The sequence below is a fragment of the Triturus cristatus genome, chromosome 1_2 (assembly GCF_964204655.1).
Source record: "Triturus cristatus chromosome 1_2, aTriCri1.1, whole genome shotgun sequence".
Classification (NCBI taxonomy): domain Eukaryota; kingdom Metazoa; phylum Chordata; class Amphibia; order Caudata; family Salamandridae; genus Triturus; species Triturus cristatus.
In genome coordinates, this window is record NC_140580.1 from 27,385,684 (window position 1) to 27,401,825 (window position 16,142).

The 16,142-nt window shown below is 48.7% G+C and overlaps 1 protein-coding gene across 3 annotated transcripts in view; it reads right to left on the bottom strand.

The window, feature by feature from the left end:
- PPFIA4 (PPFI scaffold protein A4) overlaps positions 1-16,142 on the bottom strand; it is a 3,163,248-nt gene that overhangs the window by 301,099 nt on the left and 2,846,007 nt on the right. The window lies entirely within an intron of this gene.

Here is a 16,142-nt window from a genome sequence, read left to right on the forward strand (position 1 = left end):
AGGTTAGTCTTGACTTGCACATAGGAAAGCTCCAGGCCAATGACCTGTCACCCTGTTTACCACCATTGCATAAGAAGCCCCCTCCTCCGAAGCCACAGTAGTTGGAGAGAGCATAACAGTATCTGGAGAGATGACCAGACCACTGGCCTCAGCAAGCTCCCCATACCAGTGTAGATCCTCACCAGGATTGTCCAAAGTCCCCTCCTGCTCTTCTCCCATGCCTGAAACCTCTTCAAAATGGACAGGCAATGACCCCGAGCCTCTAGGCTCCGTCAGCACCAGGATCGACATCATCCAACATCGATCCGGCTCTGAGCTATTAGGAATCACAATGAGGCTGGCGCCGCCAGTGGGTGTCGGCAGCGTCAGCTACATCAACTACAGGACCTGTACCAGGGAAGGTCGCACTGGCACAACCTGCGTTGTTCCGGATCTGGGATCAGATCCATGGGACTCCATAGGTGTTGAGGCCGGAGCCGTCGGTGCGGAACCTAATTGGGCCTACCCCCACCCTGCGTGGCCCAAAGGCGTTCCAAAGAGGTTGGCCCTCTCAAATACTCGGTACATGGCCTTGTAAAATTATTTTCATTTGAGCTGGGGTCGCTTCAGCTCCTGAAAACGGGGCAGGCGCAGATTCAAATCTGGCTCCAGCTCCACAGAACCGTGCCTGGAATATCGATGTTCCTCCCTCATCTCGTCAATTCCCGACAGATGAGGTGAAGTCGAAATCTGCTTAGACTTCTTCTTGTGCCTCTTACCCGAGTGTTCCGAGGACCTTGAGTGCTACGAAGAGGACTTGTGTAACCTGGAGTGGACCCGCGACCTTCCGTTACTCTATCAGGACCGGGACCTCCGAGGAGTCAATCTCTATGGCGTTGACTGCGACGTCGAGTAGTGGTTGCGTTTGAGGCACCATAAGCACACAAGGTGCGGGTCGATGACTGACATAGCGCAGTGAGAGGCGCCACATGGTTTAAAACCTACCCTTCTAGAGGTCATCCCTCGACACACGAAGAAACAATTCTCGACAAAACATGGAAAAAGTCTGTCAAAAATTGTCTTCTCTGGATCAGCGCTAACTGTTGCGGAAAGAAAATAACTGACCTCCGTGTGCCTGGGTGGTGCCTATATAGGTGACTGCGATCTCACATCCGGCGCCTACAACGTCACATGGAGCCGAATGGAGCCACCCGATGGCACGCAGGGTGGATGGCTCCAAAAGTTTTTGTGTTCAGTCTGATGCCTGGGAAATTCAAAGGTAAGGAATCTGCAGCTAGAAGTCTCAATCAGGTTTTAAAGAGCAGCAACAGAACCCCTTAATCAGTATACACACAATGAACACATTACGGATTTATGCTTTGGCAGAGAGTGGCTCTTTAGGGCATGGTTAGCCCCCACTTTGTCTGGAAAATGATGGAATTTGGACTGGAAGGGTCCCCGTCAACCAGGTCCCCTGTGCCAGATCTCCTTTCCTAAACTGTACCTTTTGTTTCCAAAAGTGGCACCCCTTTAGCTCACATATAAGTCCCTAGTAAATGGTACCCATTATTTCAAAGGCCTTGTGGTTAAAGAGGGTCCACAAGGGCTGCAGCACAAATTGTGCCACCCTAAGGGACCCTTCACCAAGCACATGCGCACTGCCACTGCAGCCTGCATGTCTCGGTGCAGACAAGATGAAAGAGTCGACTTTTTTCCATCACTTTGATTTGGTAATTGTATAGATCTGATCTCCTTTCATTTAAGCGTTTATCATCTTCATACTGTACAGATACTGAATTTGAACCTCCAAGATGGCGACCGTTTTTCATACTGGCGGCACACTTTCATTAGAACAGTCTCCCTACTATTTTTGACTAGCTTAATTAAGCTGTGGATTTTACATTGAAGCCCATTATTTTTCCAACACGCGTAGGTTAATCAGAGAATTGTACAACAGCCTTTCGAAGGGAGGAAGCTTCATTCAGGTGTTTTACACTTTCACATTACATATACATACGTATCCCAAGTTGCACCTGCAAGATGTTGACCGTGTTCCATCTAGGCAGTGTTGCAGTCAGCGCTCTAGCGCCTGACGCTAGAGCGCGTAAGTCACCCATGGTGTGCGTACGCCACGACGGTGGCGTTCGCGGCAAATATAAATAAAGGGGGCGTGCCCCGTTTGGGCACTCGCACCGAGACTCCGAAACAGTGTGGTCTCAATTCTTTCGCCGCGCTACTGCCGCTAGGCCAGCGCCATACACCCACGCAACACTGGCGACGAGGCGGCCGGACCCGCTGCGTGGAACACAAACAGCACCACCTCCTGCTGAGCGCGTCGCGGCAGCCCCGCGAATGCGCACCTGCCTCACTCGGACCTCCCTCGGGCCTGCCATGCGGCCGCACCGGCTAATCACCCTGTCGGCGTTCTAGCCCTGACACGGCCCGCACCTCGAGGTGAGCACATGTGCACAAAACACTGCCTGCAGCAAGTAGCGGATGAAGATTCCCGCATACGCCCTCACAGCCCTGCCTTAGGCCTGCATCTTCACGCCACCTCCTCTGCACAGGCCCACGTGCCAGCTTCCGAAATTGCCTGAGGCCCCGGCTGTGCTGACCGCTGTCCAGCCTTCGCGCGCCCGCTACACCACCCAGAGCCACCCTCCGCAGCAGCGCCATGGGGGATGACAACCCCCCGCCGCCAAGCCACCCGTTTCACCCGCCGACTGGCGTCCTGCCACCCTTCAGCGAGACTGCTGACCCTGCAATGGCTGCACCACGCTGGCAGACATGGATTGGGCGGCTCAACAACTATTTCATCGGCTCCAGGGAGACGGATGGCGTGGTGAAGCGTTCGCTCCTTCTTCACTACGCGGGGGAGGAGGTATACCTGCTGTTCAAACACCTCCCTAACACAGGTGACGCGGACGACTACGACGCAGCTGTGACGGCCCTCAACACGCACTTTGACCCCCAGATGAATCCGGACTTCGAAAGCTTCAAAATGTGTCAAGAGAAGCAAAAAGAAGGGGAGTCAGTGGATGCATTTCATGCACGGCTGAGGGTGCTCGCGGACACTCATCTGGTCGGCGACCGGGCGAAGGAGGAGATCAGAGCGCAGCTCATCTACGGCATCCGAAGTAAGAAGTTGCGGAGCCTCATCCTCCGCCAACCGAACATTCCAATGACAGACATCCTGGTGCTAGCACGATCCCACGATCTATCCGACGCACGGGCGGAAGAGACGGAACAAGCACTCACGCGAGGCACGGGGCCAGGTGTGACCGTCAAAACGGAGCGTGCAGACGCAGTGCGGACACACGAGAAGAAGCGCCGACCAGCAGCTAGACAGTCGCCCCCGACACAGTGCGACTACTGCGGGTACGAAGAACATCAAGGAAAAACCTGCCCAGCGAAAGGGAAGACGTGCACCAACTGTGGCACCCTGAACCATTTCTCCTCCGTCTGCAGGAAGCGCGCCACACGGAAGGATGCTCGAGGGAAGAGGCCCACAAGAGGCATGGTGAGGCAACTATCCCAAATATCCCTCTCCTCACGAACCGACACCGGGCCTAGACACACGCAAGCCCTACAGGGGGACGACTCGGAGTCTGACGACGGAGAGGAGACATACGTGGTCTCGTTCTCCAGGGCCTTAAAAAGCAAAAGACGTCCTCAACCTCGGTGCGACATCATGGTCACAGGATCAAAGGTGAACGCCGTGATCGACACGGGGGCATCCGTCACTGTCATGGGAGTGCAGAAATATAACCGCCTCCGACCAAAGCCAGAACTCAAAGCCTCGAAGGCCCGGATCTATGCCTACGGCAGCGATGTTCCTTTGCCCCTCCTAGGGAAAATGACAGTACCGGTGGGAACGGAGGATGCCGAAATCACCATCGAGGTGCACATCATCAATCAAGAGGTAGACACCCTCCTGAGCGGACATGCCGCTGAGGACCTAGGGCTCCTAGTGTTCCTCCGGAAAGTTCAAGACACTCAAACGGCCAACCTGCTGGATCAGTTCCCGGAACTATTCACCGGCCTAGGAAACATCAAACGCCCACCGGTCAAGCTCCACATCGACCACTCCGTCACGCCCACGGCCCTGAAACACAGGCGAATTCCGTTCTGTCTACGACCTCTGGTGGAGGAAGAACTCAAGAAACTGGAAGAACAAGGGGTCATAGAGACAGTCACCGGCCCCACTCCGTGGGTGTCCCCGATGGTAATCGCGGAGAAACCTCGTCAACCAGGTAAAATCCGGGTGTGTATCGATATGAGGCTCCCCAACAAAGCCATCAAGAGGGAGAGGCACATCACGCCCACCATGGATGACATCATCGCAGACCTCAACGGCGCGCGGTGGTTCTCCAAATTGGACCTAAACGCAGGTTACCACCAGCTAACATTGGCCAGGGAGAGTAGGTACATCACCACTTTCAGTACACACCTAGGACTGAGACCATACCGACGACTCAACTTCGGGATATCGTCAGCGGCGGAGATCTTCCAGAACACGATCAGAGACATTTTACAAGGCCTGCCCGGAGTCATGAATGTGAGTGACGACATCCTGATTCACTCCACAACCGTAGACGAACACTATCGGCGAGTCAGAGCCACGCTGACACGCCTCAGAGAGTACGGAGTCACACTTCACAAAGACAAGTGCCAGCTATTTCAGCAGCGGATAGAGTTCTTCGGGTACACGTTTACCAACGACGGCATTCAAGTGGATCCCCGGAAATCCCAGGCCATCAAGGACGCCCCTGCACCTGCATCCGCCGCAGAGGTACGCAGCTTTCTGGGAATGGCCACATACTGTGGAAGGTTCATTCTGAACCTAGCAACGATTGCTGAGCCACTCCGACAACTCACGAAAAATGACGCCCCGTGGCAGTGGGGGCCCCAAGAAGACACCGCGTTCCAATCCGTCAAAACAGCGCTCCTCGACCAGGCCACCTTAGTCTATTTCGACCCGGCACGGAAGACGGAGCTGATAGTTGACGCCAGCCCAGTGGGACTTGGGGCAGTCCTCACCCAAGAACAAGAACCAGGGCGGTGGGCCACTTTGGCCTATGCAAGCAAGGCGCTCACAGCGACCGAACGAAGATATTCCCAGATTGAGCGGGAGGCACTAGCCATAAGATGGGGCTGTCGACATTTCCACCTGTACGTCTGTGGACACCCGTTCACGGTCGTGACGGACCATCAGCCGCTTGTACCCCTGTTCAGAGGGACAGCACCACACCCCCCGCCGCGAATAGAACGGTGGGCCATCGGACTGCAACAGTACCACATCGACATAACGTACCGGCCTGGCGCCAAGAACCCGGCCGACTTCCTGTCCAGACACCCGGGCAACCGCGAACACGTCCCGGCTGGGACAAGGGAGGAAGATGACGCCGAAGCACACCTCGATTTCATCACGGCACTAACATGCCCACAGGTACTGACCCTACAAGAGATTCTGCAAGCCGCGGAACAAGACCCCGTGATGACCAAGACCAGGGAAGCCCTACAGCGAGGGTCGTGGACCAACTTCTTACAGTCTGCCAACACGTGGACCCAGGAAGAAAGGGCGGACCTACAGCAGATCTGGCGCGTACGGAACGAGCTCAGCACCACCAGAGACGGGATAGTCCTGAGGGGAGCCAGGATCGTCGTGCCAACAGCGCTGCGCCGCCAGGCCACCCTCCTCGCCCACAAGGGACATCAAGGGACGGAGAGGATGAAGGCCAGAATGCGAGAAAAGGTGTGGTTCCCGGGATTGGACGCCCTGGTGGGAGACATCGTAAGGAGCTGTCCAGCGTGTCAGATGACTAGCGGACCTGAACATCCGGCCCCCATCGCAACTGAAGAGCCAGGGAAGCACCCCTGGGACAAAATCAGTGTAGATTTCGGGACCCTCCCCGATGGGAGAGTAACGCTAGTAGTGATGGACAATTTCTCCAAGTACCCCCTGGTGGAGGCGCTACCATCCACCGCCTTCACGTTTGTAGGGCCAGCACTGGAAAAGATATTCCACATGTTCGGGCGCCCGTCAGAACTGAAAAGTGACAATGGGCCGCCGTTTCAAGGCCACGAGTTAGGGAGTTCCTCGCCCTCCAAGGGATACGACCCCGGCGGATCACCCCGCAGTGGCCTCAGGCAAACGGCGAGGTCGAACGCTTTATGAGGACACTAAACAAAATCCTCCGCATTGCCAGTGCCGAGCGGCTGGACCCTGAGCGAGAAATTCAGCGCTTCCTAGGAGAGTACCGGAGCACACCCCACTGCTCCACCAAGCAAGCCCCCTGGGCCCTCATGCTGAAGGGGACCCGCCGGGATGGTCTACCCACAGTCCCAGGGTGGGCCCCCCCACAATTTGAGGCGGAACAAGCGCTGCGACGACGAGCACGCCGAAACCAGCAAGTGAGCCGGGCCAGAGGGTGTCGGGAGCGTGCCCTTGGGCCGGGGGACAATGTCCTCATCAGGGACCGACGACCTGGGGGAAAGTTCAAGCCACGATACGAGCCAGGAAGCTGGACGGTGGAACGCCGCCAAGGGACAATGGTCACAGCTCACCGGGGGAACGAATCAGCCACCCGCAACATCTCGTGGTTCAAACGTATCCCCACAGCCACAAGACACCACCAGGAGTCCGGAGGAGAGGACGAGGAGGACGTTGGGGTCCCCGAGAGAGAACTGTCACCACCGCCCGACCGGCCTGAAGGGATGGCAGTTCGGGACGGGCCCAGCTCCGCAGCTGAGGAGGCGGAACGCGATGGCCCGCCGACCACCAACACCCGAGCAACGGCCCGGTACGAGCTGCGACGGAACCCTCCACCAAGCAGCCGTCTCAAAGACTTTGCCTGCCAAGTAAGTGACTGAAAAGAGGGACTTCTGGTCCGAGTTTCATCATCTAAGTTGGATAGGGATGTTGCAGTCAGCACTCTAGCGTCTGACGCTAGAGCGCGTAAGTCACCCATGGTGTGCGTACGCCACGACGGTGGCGTACGCGGCAAATATAAATAAAGGGGGCGTGCCCCGTTTGGGCACTCGCACCAAGACTCCGAAACAGTGTGGTCTCAATTCTTTCGCCGCGCTACCGCCAGCGCCACACACCCACGCAACAGGCAGTACACATTCATCTGAACAGTCCTTTGTTTATTTTGACTAGCTTGTTAAAGCTGCGGCTTCCATATTGATTTCAGTAATCTATTCAACGCATGACAGTTATTCAGAGACATGCGCGGCTCCTTCTTAAAGATAGGAAGTTTTTTTTTAAGAATTCCCTATTTCCACATTTTTGTTCAACAAGGCGCGTTTATTTACTGCAGCTATTGCTACCATTACTTTACAGAGTTAGCGGGCACACATTCGTGTATGTTCATTCGCCCTGGAATTCAACGGTTTCCTCACTCATTTTCACTCTACATTATTTCAGTCTTTTCAGTTGCATTCATTTTGTGCATATTAACTACTCTGCAGACTACGTTCCTGTTTAATTGTTTGCGAAGATTTTCCTTATTAGTCAAACTCATTTTTATTCGTCTGCAGTACATCTCGGTTTGAGGCTTACTCTAGTGGCCTTTTGTTATCAGCAGGTAGGGACATTTTCATCCGTTTAATTTTTCTCTATTCATCCTTTTTTTCCCCAAATGATTCTCTACGCTTTCATATTCTCTTTTCACTATGTGACGGGATGATTGCTGATCATGGTTCAAATCACTAGGAAATACTTTATTGGTTGTTAAATGGAATTGTACTCTATCCTACAGCTCTTGACATATAATCATATATTCTCTAAATAGCATTATGCAATAATTGTCCACATCTATTCATACGTAGATAATACATGTTCAAGAACACCTCCTTCATGTATATAACGTAATAATGTATTATGTAATGTATTATTGTTCTTGTTTAGTGTCCCCTGAAGAAGAGATTTCTTTCCTGAAATGCATTGGGCATCGACTATGAATTTATTGAGAAAACGTTTATTTTGTCAAATAAGAACATTTGCAAAGTTATTCTTTAAAATGACTATCATGTAGTCATAAACTTGAATGTTTTATAATTTTTTAACATTGTCTTGTGACATGATGTTAACACAAGCGGAAAGTTCTCTACAACAATAAATACAGTGTAATCGATTTTAATTTGTGTTAAAGAGTGTATATATAGTATACAAAGAATTTTGTTAACACTGTTAAATGATTTTTCGAGCTGTGCGGCCAGGTATCAAGTGAATGGTTACACTTATGTGTTTACACATCCCTGCATGCTTTGTCCACAGACACTGCATGAGATATAGGTAAAACACCCCTCTAGCTGGCCTTAACCCTAAGGCAGGGTGTTCTATATCTCATGTGAGGGCATATCTGCATGATCCTATATGTCCCCTGAAATATCCTTGTTGATTCCTGGATATTGTAAGTGACCAGGGAAATCATAGTAAGTACATGGGCTGGACACTCGTCATTACAAGTTCCCCAGCTCCATGATGGCTTCACTGAAATATGGAATGTTTGGTACCAGACATCTCAGTATAATAAACCTGCACTGATTCCAGTGTCAGATTTATGAAAAAGTGAAATGCACACAGAGGACCCCTTAAAGGGGTCCCATAAAACATACCAATTCTTAGTGTGGTCACCGACTGGCCAGAGCCAATCTGCTACAACCAGACAGTGTTCTGACTTCATGGGGAGAGTGTCTGCGTACTCTGCGGCTGAGAACAATGCCTTTCCTGGGTGGAGGTGTTCAAACTAAGCCTGGGTGGAGTTCGCGGAGTTCTGCTATTTGGAACTCCATGAAGTGACAAAAGAACTCTGCCATGCTCAGCGGAGTTCCGCAAGCAGTTGAGTGAGGTAAGTGGCACTGCTTGCGCTGATTTTAAGCGTTCTAAATTTGTCCTGTGCTGTAAAATCAGCATGAACTGCACAACGCGTGGTGCAAGAGGGTGCAGCTTCTTTCTGCCACTTGATTAGATGTTCAACTTGAGTGGCAGCTTCCTCAACACGAGCAGTAGGTTTCTCAACGCAAGGGGTTGCAACCTGCAGCGACCGTCAGCGACCGTCCACATTGAGAAATCTTGCCACAGAGTTTTTTGAAACTCTGTGCTTTATTCGCAGCACGGAGTGGGAAAAACTCACCGAGTAGAGTATGCTTTACCGGGTGATCTTTATAAATCTCAACCTAGGGTTTGGGCTCCCTATATAAACACCCTAACAAACTGCACATCGGCTGGAGGGGCTATCCCTTCAACTTGGCGGGGAGCCGAGATAACCATTATACAGAAGAAGGGTGATATTTCTGTCCCATCCAACTACAGACCAATCAGTTTAATAGATAAGTTAGAAAACAAATTTGCCCGTCAAGTTCCGGATAAACTCTAGAGCAGGATGGACGAGAAGAAAGTGCTGTCCCCTTATCAAGTGGTCTGATAGCCAGACTCCAAGAGAACAACTATGCTCAGGTCAGATGGGGCACACAAGGCGAATTAACTGATAAAATACCAATACAGCGTGGGGTGTGCCAGGGATGCATGCTAGCAGCAACACCAAACACTTTTCTCCTTGTTTATTAATGATGTGGCCAGCAGGTTAATGGACTGCAAGAATGACTGCCCTGCCTTGAATGGTATCAAGGTTCCAATCCTGCTCTTTGCAGATGATTCCTTACTTCTTTCCACAACCCCAATGGGGTTGCAAATCCTTGTGGATGAGTTTTTGGATTTCTGCAGGAGCAGTTACTAAGAGCAACAGTCGGAAAAGAGCTATTTAACTCTTATCCATAGGTCAAAATCAATATTGAGACACTTTAAGCAGTCCTATACTCGATCATTGGCTCCAGCTCTTGAAGTTTACTGAGCAAAAGCTCAGAGTGGTGCTTTGTATGGAGCAGAGATATGGGGGCATATAAATATAAACAAATTGACGATATCCGAAAATATCTTTGCCAGATCACTCGTTTCAGTACCCATAACTACCCCCCTAATCCCACAGTTTTTTTACCTTGGGATTAAAAGAATCGGTGATATGGCATCACTGAAACCTTTATTGTACTGGCTGCGTTTGTGGACAACGCCACAGCTTTCTGATTATTGCAACTCCCTAAAGGAGGTTTTGAACATTAGTGGTGCCAAAAGCCTCCCCTGGTTTAAGCATGTTGCGAGTTGGTTTACAACTCTTTTTATGACAGATCTTTGGGAACATCCGGAGAAGGCAAATAGAGAGGATTGCTCAAAGTTGAAGATCAGGTATTGGGCGGCTGTGGATGAACGTTATGTCACCAGGCCAGCAAATGGCCAACTAACTTCTCAGTTTTTAGGTGTCAAGCCATGACCCTCCTTTGAAACCTTCCTAGATCTAATCACGCCACCGCTTGCAAAAAGCCTATATGTTAGATTTAGGTATGGTAACCTTCTACTACTGTTCTCTAGCGATCAGACTGCTGGATTATCTTTAGAACCTTGTCCTGCATGTGCTTAAAGTTTAGAGACAGAAGAGCACATTCTTTTTTTCTGTACAAAAAAAAGTTCCGTATGAGATGGATACGACCGACCTGCTTAAGCATTGGAGTTAGGCAACATCAGGTTGCCTACAAAATCCTGAAAACTGACACCACAGGACCAATAGTTCATGCGGTCAGTCGTTTCCTATTCTCGTTCTGGATCACAGGGGAAAAGCTTCTGCATATCGATGGTGCCGATTCTTAATTCAAAAAATTAAATCCCTATGATCCAAATTGATTTGCCGACTTAAATTAATTGTATGCTGTAAGCTAAAATCACTGTTACCCTAGTGTCGTGCTCCTCAATTGTATGCTGCTTTACATTGTCATTAGTTGATAAATGTGTTGATAATTGTTTTTAGAATTTTTAGCTATGCACTTTTTTATTGATTTTAGATATGTCTGATGATTTTTTTTTATTGTTCAAATACTTTTAAAAACTAGTAGTATTCATACTTGTATTTGTATACTTTGATGGTTTTAAAACAAACCAAATAAAGTTATTCAGAGATTCAGAGAGAGTAGAGGTTACCACCCAGGCCTATTTCAAACCTCACCCTGGTCAGTAGAAGCCATCTGTGGGATGGAGCTTCAAAGGCCTTGCTGCCCCAGCCTTTCCTGTTAGAGGGAACAGGTCTCCTTCCTGTCCTCATGCCCTTTTTGGTGGGAGTACAGGCGGGAAAACGTAGAAAGAATAGGAGCTGTGTCCTCTGCCAACTCCACCCCTCAGGTGCTGGAGGCGTGGTGCAATACACTTTTCAGTGCCTGGCATTTTCAAGATGGTGGAACTACACCAATCATGATTAGAGATATGACCATCCCCCACGTGAGGTGAACATCTAGAGGGTGTAGTCACCCTTAAGGACAGTAGCCCTTTAAATGCCCCTAAATGTAGCATTTAGGTGGCCCACCCCTGAGCCCTGAACTTCAGTTCGACGACCAAAGAAAACCTAAGAAGACTACAGAGCCACACCTGCAGAGAAGACCACAGAGACCAACAGACTTGGCCCCAGTCCTACCTTCCTGTCTGCAGCCCCTCAACAATCCTGCACCAAAAGACAACTTGTCCTGCAGCGCTCCAGAACCCTGGGAGGACTGACTGCCTTCAATAAAGATCAAGCAGACCTGTTCACCAAGCAACCATTTTAAAAGTAAGGACTCTGTGACCCGAAGAACCGTGGAGCCAGCCCCAGGTTCCACCTCTGCACCCGACGTTTCGGGCCCATATTAAACTGGCCCACCAGTTCCAGCAGGGTTCCCCAGCGCTCCAGAGCCCGAGACCACGGTGAGCTGACCTCTCCTGCAGTCCTCGACGGCGGTTGCAGCCTCTGCAGGGAGACCCCCCCAACCCAATTGCGACTTTTAGCGGCAAGCAGTTTCCAACACCAAAAGGCATCCCTGCACCCACCGCCTAGGGGCTCAGTGAAGAAGATCAAAGGTGTCCCTATGTCCCCAAGCATCGCAACTTACCTGCTCAGCTGTTGATATCCTGTGACCGGCCTCCTAGCTTGAGCCTGCAGCCCTTGTTCGATTTGGCCGTTCTCCATTGCTTTGCATTAGGCCCCCAATGTTGTGTTAGCAACTCTGCCACTGGTGGTGTAGTGTTGGTGCTGTCTTGGGCTCCGTGAAGTGCTTGCTTGAACCCTTGGTGACTGGCCTGCATGCCACTGCTACTCACCTGTAAGCAGCCTCTGACTGATTGCCCCCAATCTCCATTGAATTGCATTGAGTGCCCGACTTAAATTTGCACCCTGCACCCGGCCGCCCCTGTGCTGCTAGTAGTGCACTGTTGATGCTGAACTGAACCTTATCCAATAACTTCCGCAGACTGGTTTTGTAAGTATATGTTATCCCTATGTATGCTGAATGATTTCTTCCTTACATAGGTTAACATTGCAAAGTCTGGAAATTGCACTGTGTCCATTTTTTAAACTGAAAAGTATTTCTATTGAAAAACGTTTTTACCCATGATGAAGTTCTATGGTTCTACAAAATAAATACAACCAAGTATTATTTTTATAAATTGGTAGGGATTTATTTATTGAGTGTGTGTCTCATTTATTGCCACTGTGTGTACAACAAATTCTTAATCCTAGCTTCTGATAACCCTAACTACTCGCCCACACTACCACAAGAGAGAGCATTAGTATTATCTACTTTAGCCTCTGTCAAGCCTCTGGGGATCCAATGGACCCTCTACACACTATACCTCTTTTTGGTATAGTTTATAGAGAGCCAGCTTCCTATATGCTTGTTTCATGCTATCCTCAAGCAGAATAGAACTACTATGAGGATTATTTAAACATTAGCACTAGTGAATGGTAATAGTGTGACTATTACAAACACACAAACACTGTATATCAAGCCTAACTAAACCAAAGTGTCACTATCTGCTGAGTGAAATGTAAAGTTCCACACATACATTGTAACTGCCATCACATTTGCACTGTGCCTAAGTCCATGACAAGCTGCTTTTGTGTACAAATATTATTCAGAGCAGAAACTCAGCTCCCTTTATCATGAAGCAAGCATGATCATTAGATATTCGTAAGCCATCTGGGTTCCACAGCAGATTTGCCTGGTGTTTCCCCAAAACTATTGGGACACTGGATGTAACTATTTATGAGATAGGTGTACTCCCACAAACAGCACTCATCACCACTACAGATGACACATGCATGATCTTTGACAGAGGAGTAACCGAACCCTTCATTCTCCTGAACCTCTCTGCAGCATTTGACAAGGTCTCACTCCCCATCCTCGTCAGGCAGCTGCACGAGATTGGAATCCAAGGAACCTCTCCCCACTGGATCTGCTCCTTCTTAACAGATAGATCACAAGCTGTCAGCCTAGCTCTTTACTTCTTGGAAGCCCCAAACTCAACTGCAGAGTGCCTCAAGGTTCCTCGCTCAGCCCTACCCGTTTCAGTGCATATATGATCCCTCTGACAAATGTCATCCACACACATGACATCAACATCCTCTCCTATGCCAATGACAAGTTCACGGTCTGCATGACCGATGTCACTAACAGGATGAAAGCCAAATGCCTCAAGCTTAAACTGATAAGACAGAGGAGTGATCTCCCGCAAGAACACCTCACCATGGGATTCCAACTGGTGGCTGAACTTGGGCCCACAGCCACACCCAGCCAGTAATAATCATCAGCGGCAAACTGGACATGACAGCACCAGTCAACATCATTGCTGCATCTTGCTTCCGTACCCAGAAGATGCTGAGGGAGATCTTCAAATGGCTCCCAAGCAACACAAGAAAAACAGCCAGTCATTAGCAAGGTGGACTGCGGGAACACCCTCTACACCGGGATCACCAAGCAACTCACTAGAAGACTAAACACCATGCAGAACTCGACAGCCAGACTCATCTTCAACCTCCAATATGGAATTCACATTGCACCATACCTCAGAGAGCTCCACTGGCTCCTGTTAAACAAACAAGCTCATTTCAAACTCCCCACACACACATTCAAGGCACTACACATCTTAGGCCATAGCTACTTGAATATCACCCACACAGAAACCTCTGCTCCACAGGACTCCTACTCATATATGCCCACGTGTAAACAGTACCAGATGAGGAGGAAGGACGTTCTCTTACCACTCTCCAAAAGCCTGGAACAGCCTCCCACTCCACATCAGCACCTCCTCCGCTCTTCTTGAACTCCGCATGAAGCTGAAGACCTGGCTTTTCAATTACCCAACCTAATATAGGCAGGGCGTAGGCAAACACACCTGCACAGCACCAGGATACCCTTGTGGCTGATAGTGTGCTTTACGAATATACATAGCGTTAAAAGGTTTTTAATGGAGGGGGTCGTGGAAAAGATAATTATCCTGGCCATTTTAAACCCAATCAGTGGTTCCAGGTTGGCTGAAACAATCAAACTTTGGACACCAATGATTTATCTTTTTCCTACAGGAAATAGAGGTCTCTAAAGCTGCTAATGTGGAGGAATGGGAAGAGAGGACTCTTCCTATGAATGCTTTTTGTTTGCCACCTGTAAAATTGGAAAGTAGACATTTTCTCAATCTGGGGAGTGATCCAACCATCTTCAGAAGATTTAGGGTTTTTAGGTAGAGTTCTATAGTATGCAAAACCTTTAAAAAAATCACATCCATTTGACTTGTTATAGTGGGACACAGACTTGAACTGAGAGGATGCCAGAGAACCAGCATCTCTGTATCTTTTGACAATCTTAAGTATCATTTTTCTTTTCACAATTAAAATACAAAGTTACACCGTGTCATAAATCTAAAGTACTTCATTGTTTATCTTCTGCATCACTGTAAAAAATGTAACATATTGTTTTCCATCACACCCATTTTCTATGGATCGAATGGTGAAAGTTGATCTGAAAGATGCCTATGTCTTGGCTCCCATTTTCCAAACTGACTGGACATTTCTTTTATTACAGTGAAAGGTAGGGCTCTAAAAGTTTACATGCATCTCTTTCGGTCTCTTGCTGGATGTGAGGTGCAGTATGAAGGAAGTGCATCCATTTTAATACCACAGAATGTATGCATATGAATATATGTGGCCAATGTGTCATCCAGAGGCCAGCATCCCTTCTTATTAAAGTATCCTGTCGCAGATGAAGTCTAGGATTTACTAAACATTTATCGACTTTTTAAATCACTCTACCTATGTAGATGGAATGCTTGATATGTATCTTTAATAAAACAACGTTTGCAACCCCACAATCACAGGTTGCCAAAGTAAACAGCATGAAAAAGGAATTGTGGTGAGAAGTTAATATCTTTCACATTTTAATTTGACATTTGGTTGAGTGATTAACTTGTACCACTTTTAATGTAAGCCCTTTTTCTTGTCCTTGAGAGGTTGAACATTTTTCTATGAAGCTCTCTTTCTTATATTGATTCAGTGCCATTAAATCACTAAGCCTATGCTTGGACCACATAAATGTGTGTAACAACTGAGGCATCTTCGGCAAATTCCATACTGTAGTCACAGAGCTAGACTCTAGCCAGTCTTTGAAGAGATCTATATTGCACATTATACACCATTTATATAGAGCTGCTTGCAGCTTTATTGCCAATATTGAATGGACAATCTCTTGGCAAGGAGGAACATCAACTATCTAGGAGGTACTTGTTCCAAACACCTGCTGGAGCTGGTGAAATATTTTGGGACTTTTGCTTGTACCACTGGCTCTCTGTTCTCTGCATTAAGCAGAGTGAAAGTAGATTGGCATTAATGCAGTGACTGACCTTTTCCGAAATCTGTTCATAATTTTCCTTGCCCCACATCTGAACTTTCAGCTTTAGTGTGGTTTTTTTCTCCAATTGGTTATTGGATCGAGAAGTAATGAAAATACAAGGCATCCTTTATGGGTTTTCCCAAGAAGTGAATTGTGCTTCTCATCTTTTCATCATGACTCTTGTTCGTAGCAGCTGTATGCAGACAGAAAGTATTCATTATAGGTTCGTCTTAGATCTCAGTTGTTTTGCCACAGGTAGAAGCAACTGCTCAAAGCCTACCTCTCTGTAAATCTTCCCCGGTGGCATGGGTTCTTTTTGGCTAGTCTGAAGAATCCCATCGTGTTTACCATCAATTGGGGTTCTTTTGGTTTTCTCTTTGGCTAAGTAACTGTGATTTGTTCATTAAACTGGGTGTGCCTCCGTA